General features: G+C 34.2%; 1 long non-coding RNA gene across 1 annotated transcript; it reads left to right on the top strand.

Moving 5' to 3' along the window:
* The first annotated feature begins 675 nt into the window (after positions 1-675).
* Positions 676-7,805, top strand: LOC114459209 (uncharacterized). Its single transcript, XR_003673268.1, has 3 exons — positions 676-731; positions 855-977; positions 7,771-7,805. It is a non-coding gene; the product is annotated as an uncharacterized LOC114459209 (long non-coding RNA).
* Positions 7,806-7,867: the final 62 nt, after the last annotated feature.

Here is a 7,867-nt window from a genome sequence, read left to right as displayed (position 1 = left end):
TGTTTTCTCCCATCATCACATCATTAGCTTGTTTCACATGTTCATTTGTTGTGGTGAACTGCCATGAAGTGTCGTAATGTGTGCACTGTGTCTGATGCACTGATGTATATTCCTCTTGCTTTTCAACTGTAATCCACCAAAGTAATCTCTATTTTTATTAAAAAAAACCTGTAATCTGATTACATGTTTTTTAATATACTGTAATGGATTACCATTACATGTTATTCTGCAAATAGTATATACATACATACCTACACATATACTGTACACACTTAAACACATATGTCGTGAGAGGAAAAATTATGGGAAAAAAACAACTGGTATTTTTTTCCAAAGCAATGTGATCTGACAGAAGGTTCTTCCAGTGGATGATGTGTTTGTACTTTTTACATTTCTAGTTAATGAGGATAGTATATATATGGATATATGTAAAACCCTGTACATAACTGTTTCTGCTTTTATAACACTTAGAACATAATTGTACATATTGTTATAGATACAGTATATATAATATATATTTATTCTATTTGTGTGTACAACGTTCTATGTCACACTTGGTTTGGCAATGTAAACTAGTTTGAGATAAATTGTGTGTGTGTGTGTGTGTGTGTGTGTGTGTGTGTGTGTGTGTGTGTGTGTGTGTGTGTGTGTGTGTAGGTGTGTCTCTGCGTTTCTGCTATGGATCAGGACACGGTGCAGGAACAACATGAGATCCAGACTGAAGATCAGAGGTGAGACCCACGTCAGAGCTCAGCACTCACACCTCTGTACATCAGTGTTACACTGTGTGTGTGTGTGTGTGTGTGTGTGTGTGTGTGTGTGTGTGTGTGTGTGTGTGTGTTTGTGTTTTCAAGGACCAGGAAGAAGCTCACACCTGGACCTGAACCTGGACCTGGACCCAGCTGTGTGTCCTTTAGAAGTGACCAGTCCATGCACAGACCCCTTCTCTTCAAAGGAGGTCCATCTACTGACCCACAGTGAGTCCACATAAAGAAGGTTGCTGGTTGTCTTCCTGATGGTCCAGGGGCCTCATTTATTGATCCGTTCATAGAACTGGTTCTAAATACGTTCAGACCAATGAAATGTAGAATGTGCACCAGTACAAAAAGAATCAGTATTTATTGAAGCGTGTGGACAGAGGTCGTACACACAGCAGTGTTGATTCATCTCTCAGTCCATGTGGACTAAAGGGTCAATCACTTTTCTTTGTTTTCACGCTAAATACAGTCACCAACTATTTCCTCAGTCACTAGTTATTATTATTAATAATTATACATTATTTAATTAGTTCACCACCTGATAAACACTAAACTTTTACAGCACATTTTTCAAACACTAACACACTTTAGGGACCAATGCTTGTTAACAATATAAAATAAACTGTATTATCTCTGATCAATGAATGGATCATATACTGTGTGGAAACAGAGGAGATAAACATGTATATTTATATAAACATATTATTACTGATAGTTTAAACCAGGGGTCACCAACCTTTTTGAAACCAAGAGCTACTTCTTGGGTACTGATTAATGCGAAGGGCATACCAGTTTGATACACACTTAAATAAATTGCCAGAAACAGCCAATTTGCCTCAATTTACCTTTAACTCTATGTTATTATTAATAATTAATATTTATCTTTGTGGAAACACTGATCATCTCAATGATTTCTCACAATAAATATATATAGAAACAGATAAATATCAATATGCAACACTTTATTTTATATTTTCTCTAAGTGCACATTTTTCAAATTGAACATTTCAAATGATCACTTGGGGGGGGGGGGGGGTAGTTTGCTTTTAAAGAGAAAATAAATAATTCAATTTCACAGTGTTCTTTTATTTGAAAACACATATAAAGTAAAGAAAAATTCCACAGTACCCGTGCAAATGGTAAATGGTGGTAGTAGTAGAATAAATAAATAAATAACATAAAATTAAACAAAAAGGCATACATTGCATAAATTATCCATCAATCTATGCAATGTATGCTTGAAATAAAAATAATCAACAAAAGGAAAATTAAACATAGCCTATACAATAACGGCTATAACCATAACAGAAACACTTTCCCTACACATGGTTGGATTTGATTTTCTCCCACTGACATTGTCCGGGCGGACCATCCTTCACTGAGCGTCGTTTCCGGCGGGACAATAATAACGATTACAACCTCTTCTTATGCGGTGTAATCGTTATTATTATTACAACAATATTATTATTACAATAATATAATTACAACCGCATAAGAAGAGGAAGAAGAGTCTTCTTCCTCTTCTTATGCGGTGTAATCGTTATTATTGTCCGGTCTGGGAACGACGCTCAGTGAAGGATGGTCCGCCCGGACAATGTCGGGCAGAAATCAGGAGAAATCGGGAGGGTTGGCAAGTATGTATTAAACACAAAAAACACTTTACATTTTAAGTGTTTATATATATGTATTGTCATTTCTAAGTTACATGTAAGTGTGATTTAAACAAGAATAGCTAAATAAATAAATCTATATATATATAAAAGCTCACTGGTAAGTGCTGCTATTTGAGCTATTTTTAGAACAGGCCAGCGGGCGACTCATCTGGTCCTTACGGGCGACCTGGTGCCCGCGGGCACCGCGTTGGTGACCCCTGGTTTAAACACATGGAGACTGTGATCATCTCAATAAAAAGTACAGGATACTTTACAGTTTTTTATTGATAACAATCATTGGTGGAAAGTGAAGTCACATGATCTAAACTCTAACACATGTCCATCTGTCCAAAGCACAAATGTTGTTAATTACTGTAAATGACTGATTTAGTCTTTATTACATCATATAGAATCATTTAGAACCATCAAAGATCTTATTTTATAATCAAACCTGACATAAATCATTCAAAGTTAAAGATCAGATGTATTTAATGTAATGATCTTTGTTGTTAGTATTGTGTAGTTCAGTGTGTGTTTCCATGGTAACACTATGTGCTAGTGTTGTGGTTCAATGAGCTTCTGTTGAGACGTGTATGAAGTGTTTAGTTGATGATGAGATTAACTGTTGATCTGAGATCATGATGGACATGTGTTAGAGTTTAGATCATGTGACTTCACTTTGCACCAATGATTGTTAGCAATAAGACACGCCTCCAATTGACCATATATGGTAGTAGCATCCCTTTAAGAATGAGTGAACAGAGTTTTTCCAGTGGATTCTGACACTATTAGAAAAATTCCGAATACAAATAGTTTTTTTTTCTAATGCTTCTCTTATATTCTCCGTGATGTCAATTATAGCCATTGCTGTTGAACGTCCTTTTCTAAATCCATATTGTCCTTCATGTAGTATATTATTGTCTTCTATAAATTTGTCGAGTCTGTTCATGAACAGTTTTTCCAGAATTTTTGATAATTGTGGTAATATTGATATAGGTCGATAATTAGTAAAATTCCATTTTTCTCCACCCTTGTAAATCGGTTTGATTTTTGCAATTTTCATCTTTTCTGGGAAAACCCCATTCTTGAATGATAGATTACTTATATGTGTTAATGGCGGGGTTATTTCAGCTGTTATGGTTTTTATTAGACTCATAGTTAGATTATTAACGTCTCTGGATTTTTTGAGGTACAAGGTAGTGATTATTCTCTCCACCTCTGCTTCTGTTACTTCTTCAAGTACAAGGTACTTATCAATGTCTTTCTTCTCATTGTCATAATGGTTCCATTTAAGTGTTGGGTGTTTATTTATTCCTTTCTCTGTGTTTTTTCCAGTATTTATGAAAAAACTGTTGAGTTCTTGTGCTATTATGTTTTTATTGTATTCTTTTACATTGTTTATTATAAAATGGTCTGCATTTTTTTCTTTGCATTTGCGCATGGTTATATTGTTTATTATTTCCCACAACTTTTTGTTTTTGTTTTTATTCTCTTTTCATTGTTTTTCATAGTATTCTCTTTTTTTTTCTCTTAGTAAATTATTAACTTTGTTCTGTATTTTTTGTAACGTACTTCTGCTTTTAATGTTTTTTCTGTTATATATTTTTTATATAATATGTTTTTCTTTTTGCATACGTTGGCTATTTTTTTATTAATCCATGGTACATTGTTTATTTTACTTTTGGTTGTTATGTGTTCAAAGGGCAGCATTTATCGTATATTGTCGTTATTGTGTCTGTAAATGTGTCATATGCTACATTCACGTCTTCTTCCTTGAAGACACTCTCCCACGTCTCTCTTTTATCTGTTGTTTAAAGTTTTCTAGTTGTTTTTCTCCTTCCAGTCTCCTGTATGTCTGTGTGTTATGATTTTCACGGTTATTCTTGTCTTTTGTGTTTAGTATCATAAATATTGGTAAATGATCAGAGATGTCATTTATTAATATACCACTCTTTACATCTGTGTTTTGTATGTTTGTGAAGATGTTATCTATCAGTGTTGAGCTGTGTTTATTAATTCTGGTTGGTTGCGTTATGAGAGGTTTTAATCCATTTGTGTACATGCAATTGGTGAAGTCTTCAATGTGTGTATTTTTTAAAGGATTTAAAATGTTTATATTGAAGTCTCCACATATCAGTAATCTCTTATTTTTAATTTCTTCTATCATTTAGTTAATTTCTCATTAAATATGTCTATTTTACAGTCAGGTGCACGATATAAACAACAGATTATTATCTTACGTCCCTCTGGACTTGTAATTTTCACTGTTATACATTCCATTACTTCTTCCACAGTTAAACTCAAAGACTCCGTAATCTCCATCTCAATATTTTCTTTTATGAATAGTGCTACCCCTCCTCCTGGCTTATATAATCTGTTCTTATAGACAAATTTATATCCTTTTATCATAAAATCCATGCCTTTTTTTTCTGTCATCCAAGTTTCTGATAGTGCTATTATATCAAACCTATACAAAGTAGAGATGTAATCCTTAATGTCTTCAAAATTTGCATACATACTGCGACAATTACAGTGAACAAGTGACAGACCTTTTTCCTTCTTATTTTCCACTTTGAAGTCATTCTCTGTGTAGTAATGGCTGTTCGTGTATTGTTTCCAATGTGAAAAGTTATTTGGGTCCACTTCGTCTACTTGATTAATCTCCCGTTGTTGATGTTGATGATGTTGTGGATGATTTTTAGTGGTTCTGTCCATATCCATGATTTTTATCAGTGTTCTTGGCTTTTAGGTACCTCATTCGTATTTTTCCAGGTCTTCCATCCTTTGGATTAGAACGGGTTTTCCATTTTCTCCTCCTAGGGGTGTAATGGAAATCCTGCAGCCTCTGGTCCAAGTTTTCACTATTTTCCCTCCTTTCTTCAGTTGGCGTGCTTTCCATGCGATACTTGCATTCTGCTTCGTCAGGTTCTCGTTCATAAACACCATCGTTCCCGCCAGTTTTCTTCCTTGTTTCATTATTTCAGCTTTATATTTCACGTTGGTGAATGTAATTTTCACATCTCTGGTGTCTTTGCGTTTTGGCAGCAGCTGGCAGTAGTTGATGTTGTCTGGGTTCACTTCAATACCTTTCGAGTCCAGGTAATCAATCACCTGTTCTTCAATCGATTTTTCGTCTTCGATGGTCGGATCCTCTGTTTGTCTTGTTGCACTGGCGTAGCTCCTTGGCCTTATCTTTAGGCCCGTGATGATGACATCCTTTTCTCTTTCTTTTCTTTCCAAATCTTCAACCCTCGCATCCAGCGTTTTTATCTTTTCAACATTCTTTGCATTTTCTTCTTTCAGTACCTTGACATCATTCTCCAGTATTTTCAATGATTTCTCCAAGGCATTCGTCATGTTCTCCATCTTCATCTCCATCTTCGTAGATATTTCCTCTCCTAAGGACGTGAAATCCTGTCTCATGTCCTTAATCATGTCCTTAATCATTTCTTTAAGCTCTTCTTTGAGGAGCTTAAAGTTCTCTTCCATTTTTGGTGGCATTTTCTGGGCCCAGTTTTCTCTCTTCAGATGCAGCTGGTCGCTGCTCGCTGGTAATCAAGGTCGCGTTATCAGACGGGAGTATAGCTTTCCCAGAGCTCTGAAAAAGCACGTCTGCTCTCTTCCTTGGCTCATGGAAAAATGTTGTTCTAGCATATTGTATATTTAAATGTAGTTTTACTCTTAAATTATATTCTCCTTCTCTCTCTAAAAATCTTTTCTCAACCCTTTTGGAAGTAAACCTTTAATTGTTTTATAAATCATTTGGACAGTTTAGAGTTTGATGAGATCTGGAGTTTTAAATCTGGTGTTTTTAACAATAATCCATGTGTGTGTTCTCTGTATCCTGTGTTATGTATCAGTCTGATTAATCTTTTTTACATTGTGAATAACGGTTGGATGTTCATCATGTATGTATTTCCTCAAACTTCAAGATAGTAAATTAAATATGATAAAACAAGTGTATAATAGAGTGTGCAATGCTTTTTTTTAATTTATTTTTTTATTAAGTATTAGCCTTGTTTTGCCCAGAACAGCAATAGAAATACTCCTCACCATCTTCCCTTTAATGTATTTAATGTGTGACTTCCAGTAGATCCCGTGGTCCAAGATCACACCAAAAAATGTGACTTTGTTCATTCTTTCTATGTTAATATTGTCTATATTAACTTTTACATCTATATATTTTTTTTCTGATTTCCAAATAACATAAAATTAGTTTTTTAGGTTTAATGGTAATTTATTATTTTTTTAGTTTACACATCTCCATAGCGACCATCCTCAAGAGCTGCCATCAGTCCACATCAGTACAAAGCATATTGGTATCATCTGCAAATAACACATATTTTAGTTTTTCACTTACTTTACAAATTACATTCATATACATTATGAAAAATTTTTGCCCCAAAACTGACCCCTGTGGTACCCCACATTTAATATTTAAACAACATGATGTGTTCTGTTATATCTATAAAATAACTTTTATCCAGTCCAAAACATGACATTACATTACCCCTTTTCCTTTTTTCTTATAAGTATATTGTAGTAAACTGTATCAAACGCCTTCTTAAGATCTGAGAACACTCAATACCAGGTTATTTTTTTATTAAATCTGTTAGAGCTTGTGCTGTTGATCAATTATTCCTGAAACCAAACTACCAATATGTAAATAATTTTTTATTTTTTTTTTTACAAAACCATCAAATCTATTTATAAATATGATAATTTGATAAAGCGTTGCCTCGGCTCCTTGTGACAGTGAGACATATAATATAATAATAATAATAATATATTACATCAAAGATGAAACAGACAAACACAAATTACACCAATCCATGTACTGATTGTTCTTTGGTTATTTAGTTTAAATTCATTTTTTTTTTTTTTTCAAGTATTATGAAGTTTGTTTCCAATTTGATGGTCACTTGGTACCAGCAACAACTGCTGGATTTTAACGGTATTGCACAAGTTACAAGTTTAAATATTACAGATTGCATTCTCCAAATGTGTTCCAAAAGTCACATGCACAGAGACAGCCAATAGAATGTCCTGGTTTGATGACACACACATACGGATGTTAATGCAGACACAGAATAGATTACATACAGACAACTATGTTTACAAATACTTAAACTACACTCGGATTGAAATACAGACACAGAGATCAAAATACAGACACACAGATTGGATAATACACACATAAATAGTTTTGTTGCAAAAATAGCCCCATATCACTGTTCTACCACTAGGTGTTTATATTATATTTAGATTTACACCTGTTTCTACGTTCACACACAACTTTATCAATAACATATTTTGATTTGAATGATCTGAACTCAAAACTCTGTATGTGTTTGAACCAGAACCGAGCCCAGACTAACTGGACCTGGACCTGAACCCAGTTGTGTGTCCTATAGAAGTAACGAGTCCATGGACAGACTCATTGGCTTCAAAGGACGA

This window comes from Gouania willdenowi, unplaced genomic scaffold (genome assembly GCF_900634775.1).
Source record: "Gouania willdenowi unplaced genomic scaffold, fGouWil2.1 scaffold_273_arrow_ctg1, whole genome shotgun sequence".
In the NCBI taxonomy this organism is placed as follows: Eukaryota; Metazoa; Chordata; class Actinopteri; order Blenniiformes; family Gobiesocidae; genus Gouania; species Gouania willdenowi.
This window is presented reverse-complemented; position numbering and strand designations above follow the sequence as displayed.